Genomic DNA, 19,234 nt, shown 5'->3' on the forward strand with positions numbered 1-19,234 from the left:
CACTTACATGCTGGCATGTGCCCCCTGAAACAGGACCCATTCTTCTTTTTGCTTCTTATAGGTTAGTATCTGAGGAAAATTCCTTTTAAAACTATTTAAATGAGCCTCAGAGGCTCCTTCATGGAAACCCCTTTTGACTCTACCATCTGTTAATTATTCACGTGTCCAGGAGCCAGCAGGGGCTCCTGTGACATAGCCAGGAGCCTCTGAGGTTTATGTGCACCATTTAAAAAAATGTTTTTCTCATAAACTATGCTAGTAGAAGCAATATGAAGAGTGGATCTTGTTAAAGGAGGCACACACCAGCATGTAAGTGTGCTTGGTTTATAAGCACTATATCCATGTGGTAGATTTTTTGCTCTAAATAAAGCAGCCTCTCTTTGCCTTGTTTCTACTTCTTCTTTTTTCATTATGAGGTATAGCTGAAAGCCTTCTGAGGTCAGTCCACTTCAGACAGATAAGGAGGCTAATGGTTAACTTTTTCCATACCTGGTGGATTTTTCCTTTGATCGAGATTAGACTATACAGGGACTACTTGTAAAGAGGAAAATTATTTATAGGCTTCCTTATTTCCCAGCTGTCAGTGAAGTATAGGAAAATAAGCTGATTTAGGAAGAAGGGGTGACAGAAAGGACACAGGAATACATTTACAGGTGGTCCCCTACTTAAGATGACCCCTAGTTACAAAAGGACCTCTGGTTGTTGGTAATTTACTGTACTTTATCCTTAGGCTCCATTGAACAGCTAAAAAAGTTATCAAAGGTGTCTGCAGTTAAGTTTCATTGTTAATCCTGGTTCTTATGAGAATCCAACATTTTTAAAATCTAACTGTCACAGAGACCAAAACATTTTGGTCTGGGGCTACAATTATAAAATATACAGTTCTGACTTGCATACAAATTTAACTTAAGAACAAACCTCCAAGAACAAACTTAACCTGAGGACTGCCTGTATTTAATTAAGTATATTACAAAGTTTACTATTATCATCTGAACTATTGGTTTATGCATTTTTGTCACTTCAAACATAGCCATCATTGTCGCTAAGCATCCTGTAAGCTAACTGTCACAGTCATCATTCATTTGTGTTTTGATTAAACCCAATTTGATCAAATGGATTTGTTTACACTATAACACAGTGAAAGCCAACACATTAAGTATGACTATGCTTTGATTGCTATGCCATTTCATGGTACATCATCAGCTTTCATCATTTCCTATTTGGTAAGCTCCTTTTAACTGTTGAACCTGTTCACATCCACTGAAATGACATAAACCAATCTCCAGACCAAGCTATTTGAATAAAGCTCAGCTGCAGAACTGGCATGTAATATAAAAGAAACTTGGGATCTGAAGTCTGAATTTTTTTAAGGTCTGATTCAAATTATACTCTATATGGTTTGATCAATTTGGGGGGGTTTAGTATCTGAATTAATTGTGCAATCTGTATATATGATGCATAAACTAAAGAGGGTTAAACATAGAGGTAGTAGAGTAGCATCTCTTATTAAGCAATCACACAGGGTTTAGGAAGTTGAGCCATCTACACTCTCCATGAGAGCATTGTGTGGGTAGAGTAAGTGCAATAATAGTATTAGATTTTTGTCTGAAAGGGCAACTCTGGGAAGTTGTGGACTTCATTCTTGCAATGACCATTTTCACACCCTTCTTTGTCAAGCCTGTCTTTAAAAAATCTGCAATACAATGGAATGCCTGTATTAGTGGCATCGCTCATTAGCAATTCCAGTACAACGACTGATTAACTCACTGCTCTCAGGAATCAGCAACTTACCTGCTCTGTCATCCAGAAATAACTTGCCATTGTTGTTAACACAAGACCATTTAGCTGTTAAGAAAACTTTGTGAACCATCAAATGTGCCCCATTTATTGTCTTTTTTTTTGTATTACCTATACTTCATTTCCTACAGTATGCAACAGGTATGCTACTACAGTATTACTCAGCATACTGTAGAAGGGCTAATGTTGTTCTTTTATTTCGTTTTTCCTTATTTCACTGAATTGGTTTAGTACATGGCAGTAAAATATGACTAATTTCTTCAATGTGCAGCAGCGGCAGAAGAAGGAAATAGACAAGTTACAGTCCACCTGTCCCAAAAACAACCTGCCAATGATGCCCATAATTACTTAATATAGCACTACAGACACTACACTTAGAGCCTTCACACTTAAAGAGGGCCTGTCACCCGAACAAAATGCACTAGGAGCAACATACTAAAGTAAGCAGCTCCTAGCCCTACCCCATTTTTAGCAGTATTAAACTGCTAGCTTTATCGGACCGCCCCCTCATTAATACGCTGGAGCGCTGTAAGCTCGGGCCAGCGTTCTGAGGCTACGGTGCTGCAGTGTCTGCTAGCTTTATCGGAGAGTTCCAATAAAGCTAGCAGTTTAACAAAAATAAGTAAGCAGCTCCTAGTGCGTTTTTTAGAGTGACAGGTTTTCTTTAAAGTGAACCTGTCACAAGGAATCTGATTTTTAGCTTATAAGGCAAATTTTACAGCTAGCCAATACAACATTGTATAGCTATCTAATATAACTTACAATATAGAAGTGGTACTTAACAAATCAGTATCGCTGAGTGCTCTTTTCTCTGCAATGCTGATCCCTCATATTAAGGAGAGTCGTGCATAATCAGAAGCCGACAGAATGTCCTGTGCAACATGCACAGGAGCGCCTGGTGCTTTTTTTTAGCAGAAAGGACAAGGTTTTTATGAATAATCAACACAAGATCCTGCATCGCGTGTAGGCAGCTACAACAAGCTACGCTTAGTTTAAATACTCATTCTCAAAGTGGTAGATTTCCTTTAATAAATCCAGCTCGTTGGGACACATGTATCAAACTTTTGGCTTACCTTTTTCTTTATTTCTTGAAACTTTTTATAGTGCTTGTGCTCATTTACAGTCTCCTTTCAAAGTTCACCATTGTCTAGTTTTCAGCAGTGTTCCCTGAGTTATCACCTGAATCCAGATGTGAGAGTTGTGACTGCTTAAAAAAGTTACAAAAAAGTTGAAAATTTTGGTGCAAATCTGAGGCTACCTCTGACCAGACATAGAGAATAGCTTGGAACTGATTGCGACTTTTGGAGACTTTTTGCAACATTTTAAAAAAGTAGCAAAATCCACTAAAGGCCAAATGGCACATGTATCAATAAGGAAAAACTGCTAAGATACATCACACCAGCAGAAAAGCCAAGAAAAGTCCCACAAAACAGATGAACAAAGATGGACATGTGTCCCATTGTGTTCCTGTGCTGTCTGATTCAGCTGAATAAAGAATAAAGTTACAAAAAACCCAGTTCAGCAGCCCAGGAAGTAGGCACCCTATGAGCCCATTTCACTTTAAGAGACCCAAAACAGCAGGCCATGCAGTAGGCATTCTGAGGTCCCATGTAACCTCAAGAGACCCTATTCAGCAGGCACTCACTATATCTCAAGACAGGTGTTGGTGTATCTTTTCTTTGGGTATAGAAACTCTACTCTGTGTTCCACATTTTGTAAAGGATCTGTATCAGTCAGTTAGGTCTAAAGTCTGAATGTTTACTAATATCTTAAACTTTAAAAAATATAAAAAAAAAGGTTTTAACCAGACTGATCTGATTTCAACAAAGATTTTCTGGTCCGTGTTGGTTTCTGGGTCAACTCTGAAATTCTACTGGGGTTAAGGAATTTCAATTCTTGATCTTCTAAGAAGAAATACGATTTCTATCAGCACTTGCAGATTGTGTGTCAGTTTGTAAAGTATTCCAAGTTTAAGGATAAGAAATAACAAAAGAAAAAAAAGAGAGAGAAGATAACCATTGACGCGCACTATAATGTAGAAAAAGAAATGTCTCATACAAAAGTCACTATTTGTTCTAGAGTTTTTTGTAGTTTATCTTCAATTTCTTATCTTTTTTTTCTTTTCACTGTCCCTGAAGAGCGTCTTGTATCTTCTTCTGCAGACACTATTTTATCACTAGGACAACAAAAGGCAATGCAGATCATACTGTCTGTCTATCAGTACACCTGCCATGGAAACCATAGAGCTGATCCTCAGCATTACGTATTTAACAATTAGATCAGGGTACGTTCATACAAAACCTGCATACAGTACGAAAAAGCATCTATAGATCCTCCTTCACTACAACAGCAAACTAAGTGAAGCACATTATTGTGAATACAAAAAAACAACATGAATGAGTACTGTATTATCCAAAAACATCAAGTTATCAATCATTTTAGCTTTCAGTTCCTTCTAAAGACACAGTATGTTGTTCATATTTCAGTATAAAGCCAAACAAAGTAGCTATAAAGACAGTGTATCCTCCCACATCACTGAAGCTGATTGATATCTCACCTTCAAAGGGGTTTTCGCTGTGTCTTGCACTGTGCTCAAGGTCTCTGAATGTAACCTTTCCTCCACAAGCCTGTGTATGGATAAGCGATAGCTATAAAGTAATGCAGCTGGATATCTGCTATGTGTCTATTCTGAGGAGCAACTGATGAAACTATACAGCTACTGGAAATTTGAAAGTATATTTTTACCATATTTGTAATGGTCAGGCTTTTTCATGAGGATGGTTGCATCTGTACATTTTACCATTTATGTGCATTTTGAAACAGATTTATATATATAAATTATCAAATCAATAGTATTTTGTTCTTTTTTAATTGGGGGACATTTAATTGACAACAAAAATGTACATATGAACTGATACATATGCAATACCCACCCCTACCCCTAAACACCACACCTCTTCTGTTCCTCATCTCCTTTCCATATTTTCATGACCCTAGCTCTCACGTTCTATTCCCAATGAGACAAATAATATCTCTTACACTCTTAACACTCTCTCCAGATTCAGAACTAACCAACATCTCTGTAATTTCTCATTTTCTAATGCACGAAATATTCAGGTAAAAGAGATTAAGGGAGTAATTTATCAAGACCTCCCCTTTCTATGCCATGTCTTGATCTATTGTGCACTGGAGTGAAATGTTCTGATTTATTACAGGAATTAATAAGTGAGGTACATCTGTGGCTTTCTATGCACTAGATATCTATGCTTGCTATGAAATGACATACATATGAGCTACATTTAACCCCAGTTTCTAGTGTAAATTTTACTGCACATTCCCTAAGTACCACATCACAACTACTTTTCATCCAAGTGGAAAATGCCCATAAAACAGGTATATATAATTGCAGTAGTTAGTAAGTCATGTAATTGATGCAGCAAAAGTCACACTGCAGTGATAAAGTAACAGGTTGTGTCATCTGATTGCTGAGGCCAAGGATTTGGCCGTAGTGTCCACATGGATGGACACTGACTTCATAGTTTCAAACGCAGAGTGAGTAGGGGACCAGAGCACTGGCACTGGAAAGCTGTCAGGAAAACAGTTGATCAATACCCTTGCATAATTGTAGACTATCCCCTACGATTAAGTAACCTTTTGTTTTTCCTTTTCCATTTTCAAGGATTTTTTTGGAAAAAAAAGAATACTTAAAGGAAACCTACCACATTACAATGACATTTATAAGCCAAAAATACCTTGCAACAGCTCTGGGTGAGCTGATGCTGGAGCATATGTTCACTATTTGCATAAAGCGCTGTAGTCCGTGTAAAACAGAGTTACATTCAAACCCCCCTTTGGCGAACCACTATATAACCAAAGTTGAAGTTGCGCAGGCGCAAGTGTGCCTGAGAGCTTGGTGACTTCACCGGCTCTCCTGTACCTTGCAATAAGGGCGCACGCACGGTCGCGCCAAAGGGGGGTTTGAATATAACACTTAAAACTGTTTTACACGGACTACAGCGCTTTATGCAAATAATGAAGATATTCTACGGCATCAGCTCACCCGGAGCTGTTGCGAGGTATTTTTGGCTTTTAAATGTCTTTGTAAAGTGGTTGGTTCCCTTAAATAGCAGGGAATCGTCTAAAATAAAACAACAGTATTAACCAGCTGGTTTTCCCCCATCATTCCAGTTCTGGTGCTCTGATCCCCTACTGGTTTCTATTTCTGAAACTAAAACCATCCATGTGGTCATTACAGCCAATCTTTGGCCTTTGCAACAACATGACACAGCCTGTTACTCCGTTACTCCATCACTACATGGCAACCTTTGCCACACATAAGTTTCCCATCTTAAAACTACTACCCCACAATGCAAACACACACTTAAAACTATCACAGTTCCCTGTCTTTAAAGAGATTGTGGTCTCCCTATTGATCTAGAGTTTTTAATTCATCTGCCGTTTAGCACAAAAAAGGGTAAAATAACAACTTGTGTCATAGAAATGACAACATAATTAAATGTACAACATGTGGACAGTACTAGAACCTAGTATCTTACATAGATAAGATACTAGAACAAAGAATCCTACATAGATAAGTTACCAGAGCCAAACTTACTACATAGAAAAAGGACCAGAACCTATCTTACCAAATAGATATAATACCAGAACAAAGCTTACTACATAGTGTAGATACTCTACCAAAGCCAAGATTACTACATAGATATGTTACCAGAACAATCTAACTACGAAGAAAAAGGACCAGAACCAATTTAAATTGCACTTTATAAGCAAATAGATCTGTACAAATGGTAAACAGGTTGTATAAAAGCTTTAATGAGGTATGACAACCTATGTGAAAGAATACTAGTAGATTATATATTTTTGAAAGAATTCTCCACTGAATCAAAACTTTGGATCAAAAAATGGATGAATTGTATTCTTTTTCAGAAAAAGCTCAGAAAACGCAACATGTGCTCAGTATCTCGGTATCTCTTCGTAATATTATTTTTTGTTAAAAGATTCATTTGAAAACATGCAAAAAATCAAAACACTTGGCGGCAAGAACCTTTCTAAAAAAGTTGCAAAAGTCTTCACTTAGACTGTGGAATTAGACTGTTCTTGTCTCCTGGGCACCTGTTCTCTCCTGATTTAGCCATATAAATATCCACCATGACATCTCTGGCTTTTGATCCCAGGAGCACACTGTGCTCACACCAAGCATGGGTATTTTAGTGCTCCTTTCAGCAGAATATGGAGCTGCAGGACACTATGACCCTGCTAGAATTCTTTTCTCTTTGCACTGGCCTTATTGGGTTGACAAGCAGTAAAAGTGACACTATGAAATTCACAATCTTGCTATCCAACTGTTTACATTTTCATGCTTGGAAATACATCTTATGATGTGCCCAAATGATGCATCACAGTGATAATACAACCTGAAAACTGTATCCCTTGCCCGGCAACGTGTGCTCAGCCTAAAAAACATTGGTTGTGTTGAGACTAATTAGCCATAAAGGTTACTTAAACCAGGCTTCCCAGGGTGTAAAATGACTTGTCATAATCAAATAAGAAAACAGAAAAACCCTGTTCCTTCAAATAGTGTTTATGCACAAAAAACAATCAAAGAAGCTTAAAATATACCTTTCACATTGTATAACCTGTATTAGTCTTATACCCTATGAAAAAGACTAATGAGGCCCTCAGCTAGGCAAATGCACTTTATATTTAAATTATGGGCCCCAGAAGTTAGCAGATGTCTAACCCTTTGGTTGCAGCAATGAGTTTTTTTGTCTGCCTGAGGGAATGCAAGCTCATTGGGAGATCATTAATTTTCATTTTCACATCTCCATAGAACACCTTACAAGAGGGTTCTGTGCCCTGCACTGGCATCTCTTTGTGTGCGCCTTTGTCTCACCTTTACTTGTCTCATCAAAGAAGGACATTGAAGAACTGAAATACCAAAGCTTAAAGTTCTTATCACATACTCACACCTTGTTCTTTCTCAGTTAAATATTTAATTAAATTAGCATACTAACAATAGTTGTAATGTTGTAATCCTGAACATAAATGCCGCATTCTACAATTATATTTTTCCAGCATAAATTGCATTGCGAAAAAATACCTAAAACATGTATGAAACTAGCAACCATGTATTTAATAATCTCATTTTTAGATAAATCACCATAAACAACAATCATTATTACGAGCCAGTAGTAAAATATTAGTAGGACCTTTCAACCCACACAACGACCTTAGAACCATATAAAGACCTGGATGTAGCTAACAACCCTCTTTATTTTCACTCAAACGGTTTTACAACATCTGTTGTTTTGTGTCATTAATAGAAAATTATTCTTATTTTCTCTAATTTTGTACTTCTTATGACTTCAAGATCATCCTTTCCTTGGCAGTGGCCGGGACACACGTGACAATGCTTTCCTCATTCTTTCCTTAATGTCAAGGAACAGAGTCTTTCCAAGGCAGGTGCAGTCACATAACAGCAAAAGCTTGTCTCTCCTAATTGTCATCCAAACAGCTGATGAAAATAGAAATCCTTATGCAGATACATATTTTTCTTAAAAAAAATTACAAAAAAAAAATTTACTGAAAAGGTCAATTTCTCACTTCCTTTAAATCCCCTGAATAATAAATATGGACATGAACATGAGAACAGTGGGTACTGCTTTCCAATAAAAACACAAAGAACAGTGACAGGCCAGCAATAGAAGTTCTCTACTAAACAAGAATCCATGTGCCTTGATCTGCAGAAATACTTCTATATTTCACTATCATTTCTAAGTGAGCAACATAACTTAGTGGGAAGAGAGAGAAATCTGCAGAAAAAGACTGTACACCCATCTAGTATTTTACTTAAAAGGAAGGTCATAAAACGCCTACAGATAAAGGCAGGCATTTAGAATAGAAGTGAGGCCAGAATAAAAAGCTACTGACTACAGTCTCCTCCTGGTGTCTTAGCAGCGTGATGGATGATACTAGAGAATTCTGCTACTGGAACTCTGAAAGGCAACATCCTATTCTCTTTGTTTTTCTTTGAAGGACTTTCTAAGCAAAAGAACGAAATCTACAATTAAGAGCAAGCTGCAAAGGCTACATACAAATGTGTGCAAATAGAAAGGCGGATAAAAAATGAGCAAGCTGCTGCTGCTGGGGGTTAGCTACACCAGAGGATTCCTAACACTTCTGTGCACACAACCTGTTACATCCAAAACAAATACACACCAACTCCTCAAATACCGCTGGAGATAAACTGAATCCTACATGTCAACATGTCACGTATTACAATACAAATCAGCAAATGTGCAATGACCAATAAAATCTACCAATCAAAGCAAAAAGTTCCAGAAACACATCTATGCCCCGGTACCTTACTTTACAGCCATGTGATTACAGAAAGTCTAGGGTTGGTAATTACCATGTAATAGATACTGAATCCCCTCTGGAGACTGCGAGAGCCAGAACACTGATGGCATGGTACTCTCCCGTAATCCTGCTGACAAGTGTGCTGCTGATCCCTGCTGTTACCAGAGGGTGTGTATGATGACATTCAGAGAGGAGACTATCCGCCAATCACCAGCCATGTGGACCTCCCAGGCTTCTCTCAGGGACCAGCAGAGGTTTCATGACAATACAAAAGAGCTTTAACGTCCACTCTCTGTCTGTGTCAAAACAATGGATCAGCTCCACATATTCACAAATACATTATATGCAGCCCTAACCTTAAAACTATTCACTGGCACAATCCCAACTTGGAATAAGGAGCTACTTAATCCAAAAGATAGGATGGATTGAAATACATGTACAATCTGTAACAGGTAATATGTGCTCACAGGGTAATGTGGGTAAAAGAAACACAGTGCATTAAGATATTGTGGAAGAAATTCCAGTGTTACTTCACCTTAGTGTAACCATTTCATGTTCAATATTCTAATGTAACGATATTCGTAAATGTTTGGAATATATTTAGTATATATAGTTATATACTGTTTTTTTTTTTTTTAAACACATTAAAATTAAAACATCTAGTGAAGCTTTTTTTTTTTTTTAAACACATTAAAATTAAAACATCTAGTGAAGCTTTTTATGTATATATTTATAGGCGGTCCCCTACTTCAAAACACCTGACATACAGACAACTCCTAGTTACAAACTGACCTCTGGATGTTAGTAATTTACTGTACTTTAGCCCAAGTCTACAACATTTTAAAAATTCAATTGTCACAGAGACCAAAAAAAATTTGTCTGGATTTACAATTAAAAAATATACAGTTCTGACTTACATACAAATTCAACTTAAGAACAAACTTACAGAACCTATTCTGTATGTTACCCGGGGACCGCCTGTACAGGTGGTCCCCTACTTAAGAACACCAGACTTACATACGACCCCTAGTTACAAACGGACCTCTGGATTTTGGTAATTTACTGTACTTTAGTCCTAGGCTAGAATAAACAGTTATAACAGTTATCACAGGTGTCTGTAATGAAGCTTTAGTGTTTATCCTCGTTATTATGACAACCCAACATTTATAAAATTCAATTGCCACAGAGACCAAAAAAATTTTGACTGGGGTTACAATGTATATCTTTTTTTTTCACATGTAACAGATAAAATATTCCATAATTCAAAGACATATGCATGGTCTTGAATGTAAATATTTTCACAAATCATGCAGTATTACAGTGCTCAAGTCCATATATAACTAAGAATCAGTAGTTATAATACAGGCAGTTTGGGTAATAACCCGGACCCAAGCCGTCTATGGGGGCCCATGGCCACCCAAACCACCCACCACATTTTATACTAAGATGGACCTTCACCCATGAAACTTCTGTTCCTGCTCTCAATACACAAGAGCCATTTCAGGAAATCATTTCTGAAACGCGTAGGCTGAATTTGTGTCGTTGAGTGGATTAAAACAGCCATAGGCCTAGACTGAATTAGCTTTATAGCCCCCATAAATCTGGAATTTACTTCCTAAATATGGTACTAGAATCAAGCTTCAAGGGGAATGGAGGATCTGCCCCCTTTGCCTACTTTAAATGTGCGGTTTCAGGACCGTTGAAGAACTTCAAGGGTCCTGAAATGGCTCCTGTGAACATCTGTATTGAGAGCAGGAACAGATGGGCGAGGATTTCACGGATGAAGGTACTTCTCAGTAATTTTATTGGTGGTTTGAGTGGCCATGGGGCCCCTATTATGATCTAGTACTGATTTTGTGTTTTTATGGAAAAAACAAGAATAAAAGCGTATAGTTTTTAACTGGATTTTGACTCTACAGCTGAATTCCCCCCTCCCCCTCTTTGAAGGAATAATAGACAGGGTGGGGGAGATACATGTTTCCAGGATCTTCAGTTCATGGTGAAAATCTAATGGGTAGGAAATGGATCTCTTACATATAACTGACACTGATGTATGTTCTGTTGCTGATGCATTTTTTTAAAATACTTATCAGCAGAATAAAAATGGTGTACTTCCTCCTTTCTATACTAATTTCTAATAAATTAGTTACAAGATACTTATACATGCTGCAACATTTATGTTAATGTATGTTTCTCATCCCAGGTCAACAGTAAAACTAGGATCAATTGAAGCAATAATAGGAACAGCAAATTCCTCCGTCAACTTTTTTTCTTTAGCTGTCAATCAAATGTTACTCCTTCTGACCTCAAGTCCTGGATTCTGGCCTGAAAGCTTACTGCAGATAGTGGTAGAGAGGCCAAGCAACTAATTTATGATGATGCCTGCAACTTGCCATGTATTATGAGCACACTAAACTGGGCTAAGTAAGTATAAAGACCAGTGTGAAAAACATTGGTCTTAACTGAAATAGTGATCTGGAAGATAAAATAAGGTAGGGTAGGCAACTAGTTTGGGGTAAAATTTTCAACTAGTGGATAGATTATAGAAATACTGTAAGATTAGTGATGAGTTGACCAATTAAAATGTTAGAAACCTTTTTTGGTCTGGGTTTGGTACCCCAACCAGTAACACCTGCAATGTTAATTCTGTAAACTCTGCTGGCAAAGTTGCCAGCAGCATTTAGATTACTGTAGCCGCTGCACACCCCGATTCTGGGGGGTGGTCTCTCCTGATGATATAATGCACTGACAGCAGGTAGGTGCTAGTGTGCATCGCCACAGCAGTTTAAATGCAGATGATGACTTTGCCAGTGCCATTTAAATACTTAACGCCTGCAAGGCTGCCATCCTGATCGCAGGCGTTAACAGGGAGGGGTTTGATATTTGGGAACTTTATAGTTCAGGTCAGTTTATCACTAATAGTGATATGTATCAAGCAGGGAGTTATGTTAGCTTAGTAAAAAGCAAGTTCTGTGGCAGTTCTGGAGTTAAGTTGTAAATAAGAACCAAATTATAAATAACAAATTAAAGTTGTTTTCTAATTTTTTCACATACACGATTTGGATATAAGAACATCTCTAGGTCCATGCCCCCTGTCAACATCGAGAGCTTACACCTATTTGTCCATAGGGTAAGTGTGCTAAATGTTGAGTTGTGTTGGTAAAGACACTCAGATCAGGATACTACCTCAACAGGGTGCTAGTCAATGTTTGTCTTTCTAGTTTTACTGTATGAGTAGTATAAGACGATAGTCACCTAGAATCTAAGAGAGAAAGAAAACCCATTCCCATGAAAAACAAGAGTAAAATTCACTAGCATCAACAATTTATAAGACTGTATTTCTATTCTCTGAACCTTCCCTCGGGTAAACGACTCTGCAGAGTGACCTGGATCTCTTGACAATGTCAATCACTCATGGTGTTTTGGGAAACTAAAAATAAAATGAAATTTAGATAGCTACTTGTCACAGCTACTATATTTCCATATTTTGACTGAAAGATGTCACTAACCACATGCAACAATATTCAATTAAATATCATAGAAAAATCAACTGAGACCAAACTAAATTACTCATTATGGGAGTTTTCCATTAAAATGTGCATCCTGTATTCTCTTGTCAAAATGTAATTAAATTGGGTCTTGTGAAATTTTTGGCAATTTGAGTAAATATGAGTAAAGAACATGACAAGGTTGGTAAAGTTTTGGAATCATCCAGGAGAGTTGGAATCATCCAGGAGAGTTTAGAGCTGAAGTCAATCTCTTCTTGCCTCAGCATGCACCAGACTTATGCAGAACCTGTTACTGATGTTCTTGTATGCAGGGCCGTTACTTACAGCAAAGGGAGTATTCTGAAGCAGGGAAAGCTTGACTTAAGGGATAAACTCTCTGCCTCTGTGATCGTAACAATTTACTAAAACATATTGGGGCACATTTAGTTAGGGCTTTGCGCCAGTTTTCTGTCAGACTTTGCACATTCTTTTTAGTGCAAACTGCTTGCACATGTATTTAAGAAGTGCCTGTGCCACACTTGTGCTGCATGCGACCCTTTTGTGGTGCAGCTGCACTAGTCTTCATGCAACAAAAATTAGGGGGCATTCCAGTGCTCAGTCGTACCGTGCACATTTAAGTCTGACGGCCCATCTTAAAGGTGCACCAAAAACAAGCTTTGTACTTGGTTCATGAAGAGCGGCGGGCACCAGAAATGCTGAATCTGGCGCCCCCTGCACATTACACAGGCAAACTGCATATAGTTTGCACTGTTCTTAGTAAATGTGCCCCATTGTGTGGATGAATCCGACGTGTAAGGCCATGAATGAAACATAAGCTGCTTCACAAAAAACTAGTTAATTAGGTCAGTTTCTGCTGTCAGATTTCCTTCAAGGACATATCTATTTTGGGTGTTGAGGCTACATCAACTTTTTAGTTTTACCATCTATGCATTTCAAAATTCATCTTTTTGGGACATGGTTATGCTTTTATTTCATTAGTTAGGGGTGTTCCATGAAATACCTGCATTTCCTAAAATTGATGTTTTTGCTACTTATTATAATGATGATAGATTTTGTAAATTTGTGTTATAAATATATATAAAATATGTTTCTGCCCTTTTCAGAAAACTTACTTTTTTTATTTTTTAAGTGACACGCTAAGTGTGTCCCTGGCCTAAGAGTGTTGAAGATCAGTGTAGAGGTCACCTTTTAACTGCTGATAGGATAGTGACACAGGTGACACATGCTACTGTATGATCAGTGCATGATAATTATTCTGGATTTGCTAGAGAAAGTATGGTACACAGTCTTCCACAGCTTGTGCAGTAAGTATGCTTCCTTTGTAGGTTGTGGTTCTGTGTGTACCTAAGAGATGGTACGATCATGGAAAGAGAAACAATTCTGATTATACAATTTGATTGACCAAGTCGAATCAGAATTAATTCTGCACAGTGATTCCTTACAGCACTTGACCTAATAAACGCTAAATTTTCCTGAAGACTTATTTCTTCCTGGCCTCCTACTGAGAACTGCTGCCAACAAAGCTCAGGATTTCTACAAGACTGCTGAAGACGAACAACAAAATAGTGTCTCCCTATGTAACGGACATCAAAAGCCAAAGTCATAAAAAGTAAAATGTGTCAAGCAGACATAATAAAACAGTTACAAAAGAGATTTATAGGACAGTTCTATAAAAATACAGGAATTCTGATTCTAAAGAAAAGTCTGTTTCAAATTATTTTTACAGTAATCAATTTTCTGCAAAATAAGCCTAATAATACTTGCTTCTAAAGCTTGCTGTAAAGAAATGTCCCCTCATGTTTAGATTGTCTGAATGTAGTCAGAACATGTTGCCATTGCTTAGATGAAACTGGTAGAGCTGCACAATGTCTATGAAATGAAATATTAATGCAATATGACATTGGTTCAATGCAGAAGTAGAAAGTAAGAACTTTATATCACTAAACATATACGGTAACATCTAAATTTAATACAAAAATGTACAAAAGAAAAGCTTGAACTACAGCATATAATATATAGAGTATGTTCAAATGATATTCCTTGATACTTATGCACCTTTTACAGCTATCTATTAGAAGAAAAATTTAGTACTGAACTCATTGATTCTTAAGATCAACACCAATTCTGGCCCAAATATAAAAATAAATATAAAAATAAAGGGCACAATGACAATGTGTTGCAACAGCCATTCAGTATGAATCTTGCCTGCACATGACTCAACTATGCAGGGACATCTTAAAGGGAACCTACCACCATGATTCTGCCTATAAAGGTGTGGTATTTACATAAAGGTGGATGTATGGGACTTGAGTTTAGCCCTTTTTAGAGCTAATCCTCACGTCCCGCTAACATTTCAAACTTTGAAATTGAACACTTTAAAACGTATCACTACTTACATTTTACAACTAACATGAATTACAGTGGGGCAGATTTATCAAGCTGTCTGAAAGTCAGAATATTTCTAATTGCCCATGGTAACCAATCACAGCTCCCCTTTAAAATATTCATGAGCACTGTTTAAATGAAAGCTGAGCTGTGATTGGTTGCCATGGGCAACTAGAAATATTCTGACCTTCAGACAGCTCGATAAATATGCCCCAATGTGTCTCAAGAAAACAACCCCAAAATCACCTGGATATGTTAAAGCAATATGAAGTCATAACCAATTATTGCAACACATGTCAGAGTCTGGTCATTAAGCTGGAAACAAGCGTCGGTGATAAGGGGTTAAAGGAAACCTACCACTTTAAAATGACCCCTCTGACCCACAAATACCTTAAGCTAGCTCAGGATGAGCTGATGCCAGACCATATTTTCAATTAAACCAGAAACCGCTGTATTTGTAGAAACATTATTTTCTTGTGGTAGTAAAATCTCTCTTCGGCGCTTCTATAAGCGTCATACAGCGCGCACCCCGGACCCTACTCCGCGATCACGCTGTCGTCAGCGCCGCTCCCGTCACTAATTTTGCTGTGCCCGAGAGCCGGTGACGTCACCGAGCTCTCGGGCACACTAGCGCATGCGCACCACCTCCTCCCGGCGCGTCGCGGCCGGATCCCATTGCGCATGGGCGAAGTCCCGAAGCCTCGTAGTATCGCGAGGCTTCGGAGAGAAGACCCAGAAGACCACCTCCACTATGCTCGCCGCTATACTTCGCCCATGCGCAATGGGATCCGGCCGCGACGCGCCAGGAGGAGGTGGTGCGCATGCGCTAGTGTGCCCGAGAGCTCGGTGACGTCACCGGCTCTCGGGCACAGCAAAATTAGTGACGGGAGCGGCGCTGACGACAGCGTGATCGCGGAGCAGGGTCCGGGGTGCGCGCTGTATGACGCTTATAGAAGCGCCGAAGAGAGATTTTACTACCACAAGAAAATAATGTTTCTACAAATACAGCGGTTTCTGGTTTAATTGAAAATATGGTCCGGCATCAGCTCATCCTGAGCTAGCTTAAGGTATTTGTGGGTCAGAGGGGTCATTTTAAAGTGGTAGGTTTCCTTTAAAGTTGGACCATACAAAGCTGCAGACAGTGTTATGTAGGAATGCTAGAGAGGTGTGTAACCATGCCATTCACTGTACAGGCTGTCCCCGGGTTACATACAAGATACGTTCCATAGGTTTGTTCTTAAGTTGAATTTATATGTAAGTGGAAACTGTATATTTTTTTTATATAATTTTTTTGCCCCAGTGACAATTGGAGTTTCAAAATTTTTTGCTCTAATTAGACCACGGATTATCACCTTACAGCTGATCATTGTAGTCTGGAACTATAGTAAAGCATCGAGAGAGCTTCACCAGAGGTCACAGTGGGCAGAGGTCTGTCTGTAACTAGGTGTCAACTGTAAGTCGGGTGTCCTTAGGTAGGAGACTGACTGTTTTGTGAGGTGCAGGACTGTGAAAAGAGAACGTTCATCCAGGTGTGCAGATCCAGCAAGTGTTTGGGGGGGATTTTTCATCTTTCCGCTCTGTGAATTGGGCTACTCCACGGCCTCCTCTTACTGCTATGAATAAGGGTTGTAGCTGGTTGAATACTACACCTGCCACCTCAAGTGAAAGCTTCAGGCTGAAAGACCCACCAAAAGCACTTACAGGAGCTGAGCTGGATTATAAAAGTACTTTTATAGTTCTGCTTTCACAAACACCATGCACAAACATCTCCAGGGCCAATAACTAAGACTGTCTGCAGTTTTTAATGACATGATTGAAAGTATGTTGGTCTACTGGGTATATTATGTTCTTTGTTAGTACTTTGGCTATGAACATTGTTTCTCTAGGGCAGTGGTGGCGAACCTATGGCACGCGTGCCAGAGAGGGCACACAGAGCCCTCTCTGCTGGCATGCGTACCATCTCCCCAGTCTCATCAACGATACCTATGCGGCCCGGTTCACTCCGATGTCTGCCGGGTCCCAGCGCTCTGTTGACCGTGCGGCCCCGACGTCCCGCTGCCTGCTCGTTCGCGCCAACCTCTGCGCAGCACCGGCTCACTGGCTGCGGAGTCCCAGCGCGCCGACCTCTGCGCGGCACCGTCTCACTGCCTGCGGAGTCTCAGCGCGCCGACGTCTGCTTGGCCCCATCCTGCTGCCTGCAGAGTCACGGGGTCCCAGCGCCCGATGCCTGCTTGTCCCCATCCCCCTGCCTGCGGGGTCCCGGTGCTTGCTTGTCCCCGTCACGGGGCCTGCGAGGTCCCGGCGCCCGATGCCTCCTGCCTGCTCCTGTGCTCCGATGGTGACGTCACCCCATCCTCGCCGACACTTGGCACGTTTCCGTGGCTGCTGCACTTAGTAAGGCCCTCTATGCGTGTCTGTCTATACTGGGGGGGGGGTTAGGCCCTATTTCTATAATGGGGTGGGGGGTGAGGCCCTATTTCTATCCTGGGGTGGGGGTGAGGCCCTGTCTTTATACTGGCTACTGGAGGGAGTGGGTATTACCCCTAAACTCACAATGCTGCAGCATTTCTCATGTATTGTGTATGTTTTTTTCGGAGAAAATAAAACTTTTACTTAAAGAGCGACAGCCGCAGTACACAGCCATACATGAAGCTACAGCCGTATCACATGGCCATACATGGAGCTACAGCCGCAGTACACAACCATACATGGAGCTAAAGCCCCAGTACACAGCCATACATGGAGCTACAGGCGCAGTACACAGCCATACATGGAGCTACATGCACAGTACACAGACATACATGGAGCTACAGCCGCAGTACATGGCCATACATGGAGCTACAGCCGCAGTACACAGCCATACATGGAACTACAGCACAGTACACAGCCATACATGGAGCTACAGCCGCAGTACACAGCCATACATGGAACTACAGCACAGTACACAGCCATACATGGAGCTACAGGCGCAGTACACAGCCATACATGGAGCTACAGCCGCAGTACACAGCATACATGGAGCTACAGCACAGTACACAGCCATACATGGAGCTACAGCCGCAGTACACAGCCATACATGGAGCTACAGCCGCAGTGCACAGCCACACATGGAGCTACAGCTGCAGTACACAGCCATACATGGAGCTACAGCCGCAGTACATGGCCATACATGGAGCTACAGCCGCAGTACACAGCCATACATGGAGCTACAGCACAGTACACAGCCATACATGGAGCTACAGGCGCAGTACACAGCCATACATGGAGCTACAGGCTCAGTACACAGCCATACATGGAGCTACAGCCGCAGTACACAGCCATACATGGTGCTACAGCCGCAGTACACAGCCATACATGGAGCTAAAGCCGCAGTGCACAGCCATAGATGGAGCTACAGCTGCAGTACACAGCCATACATGGAGCTACAGCAGCAGTACACAGCCAAACATGCAGCTACAGCAGCAGTACACAGTCATACATGGAGCTACTGCAGCAGTAAACAGCCATACATGGAGCTACAGGAGCAGTACACAGTCATACATGGAGCTACAGCCACAGTACACTGTAAGATAATAAGATGTTTTCCCAGTGATGATTGGACACAGTTAGGGTGCATTCACACTGCCATTGTGGGGACGCATATATGGCTGCAACCTTGGCTGAATGCTACAGTTATATATGGACCTCGATTCTGGCTCTGTATCTAATGTTTGATAGAACGTGTTTTAGTAGTCTGGTAGTCTTTCTTATTACATGAAGGGTGGGCCCCCAAAAAAATTTTCTATGGTGGGCCCAAAGTACACCAGTCCGACAGTGATAGCAGTACTACAGTATTCATCACTATATTAGCTTCTAGTATAGTGTTATTATTGGTAATGTTGGCCTTTCTATAGTGGTCTTTATAACCAGAATTCTGTTATTTATGTGGTTGTAATGGTGGCGTCATGAAGTCAAAGTGTTATTTGTCTCTTGTATAGTGGTATTGTGGCACTATTGGACTAAACTGCTGTGTTGGCACCTTGCAATAGAAATGTTGGCTTTGGTTTGCAGTTTGGGCACTTGATCTCTTAAAGGTTCGCCATCACTGCTCTAGGGCAATAAAGAGCATCTCCAAAGTAGAACTAAGGATGTATATATAAAAGAAAACTGAATATATTTATAAC

General features: G+C 40.0%; 1 protein-coding gene and 1 long non-coding RNA gene across 19 annotated transcripts in view; one reads left to right on the forward strand and one right to left on the reverse strand.

The window, feature by feature from the left end:
• NRCAM (neuronal cell adhesion molecule) overlaps positions 1–19,234 on the reverse strand; it is a 141,349-nt gene that overhangs the window by 73,243 nt on the left and 48,872 nt on the right. Inside the window, exon 1 of one of the 18 annotated variants that reach the window (XM_072146884.1) lies at positions 9,230–9,363. The exons of the other annotated variants lie outside the window; for them this stretch is intronic. The gene's annotated coding sequence lies outside the window, so the exon portion shown is untranslated. Of the gene's footprint in view, positions 1–9,229; positions 9,364–19,234 lie in introns of those variants that run through there. 18 annotated transcript variants of the gene reach the window in all.
• On the forward strand, positions 9,359–14,356 carry LOC140126901 (uncharacterized). Its single transcript, XR_011854922.1, has 4 exons — positions 9,359–9,629; positions 11,381–11,601; positions 12,248–12,307; positions 14,012–14,356. It is a non-coding gene; the product is annotated as an uncharacterized lncRNA (long non-coding RNA).

The sequence above is a fragment of the Engystomops pustulosus genome, chromosome 4, assembly GCF_040894005.1.
Source record: "Engystomops pustulosus chromosome 4, aEngPut4.maternal, whole genome shotgun sequence".
In the NCBI taxonomy this organism is placed as follows: domain Eukaryota; kingdom Metazoa; phylum Chordata; class Amphibia; order Anura; family Leptodactylidae; genus Engystomops; species Engystomops pustulosus.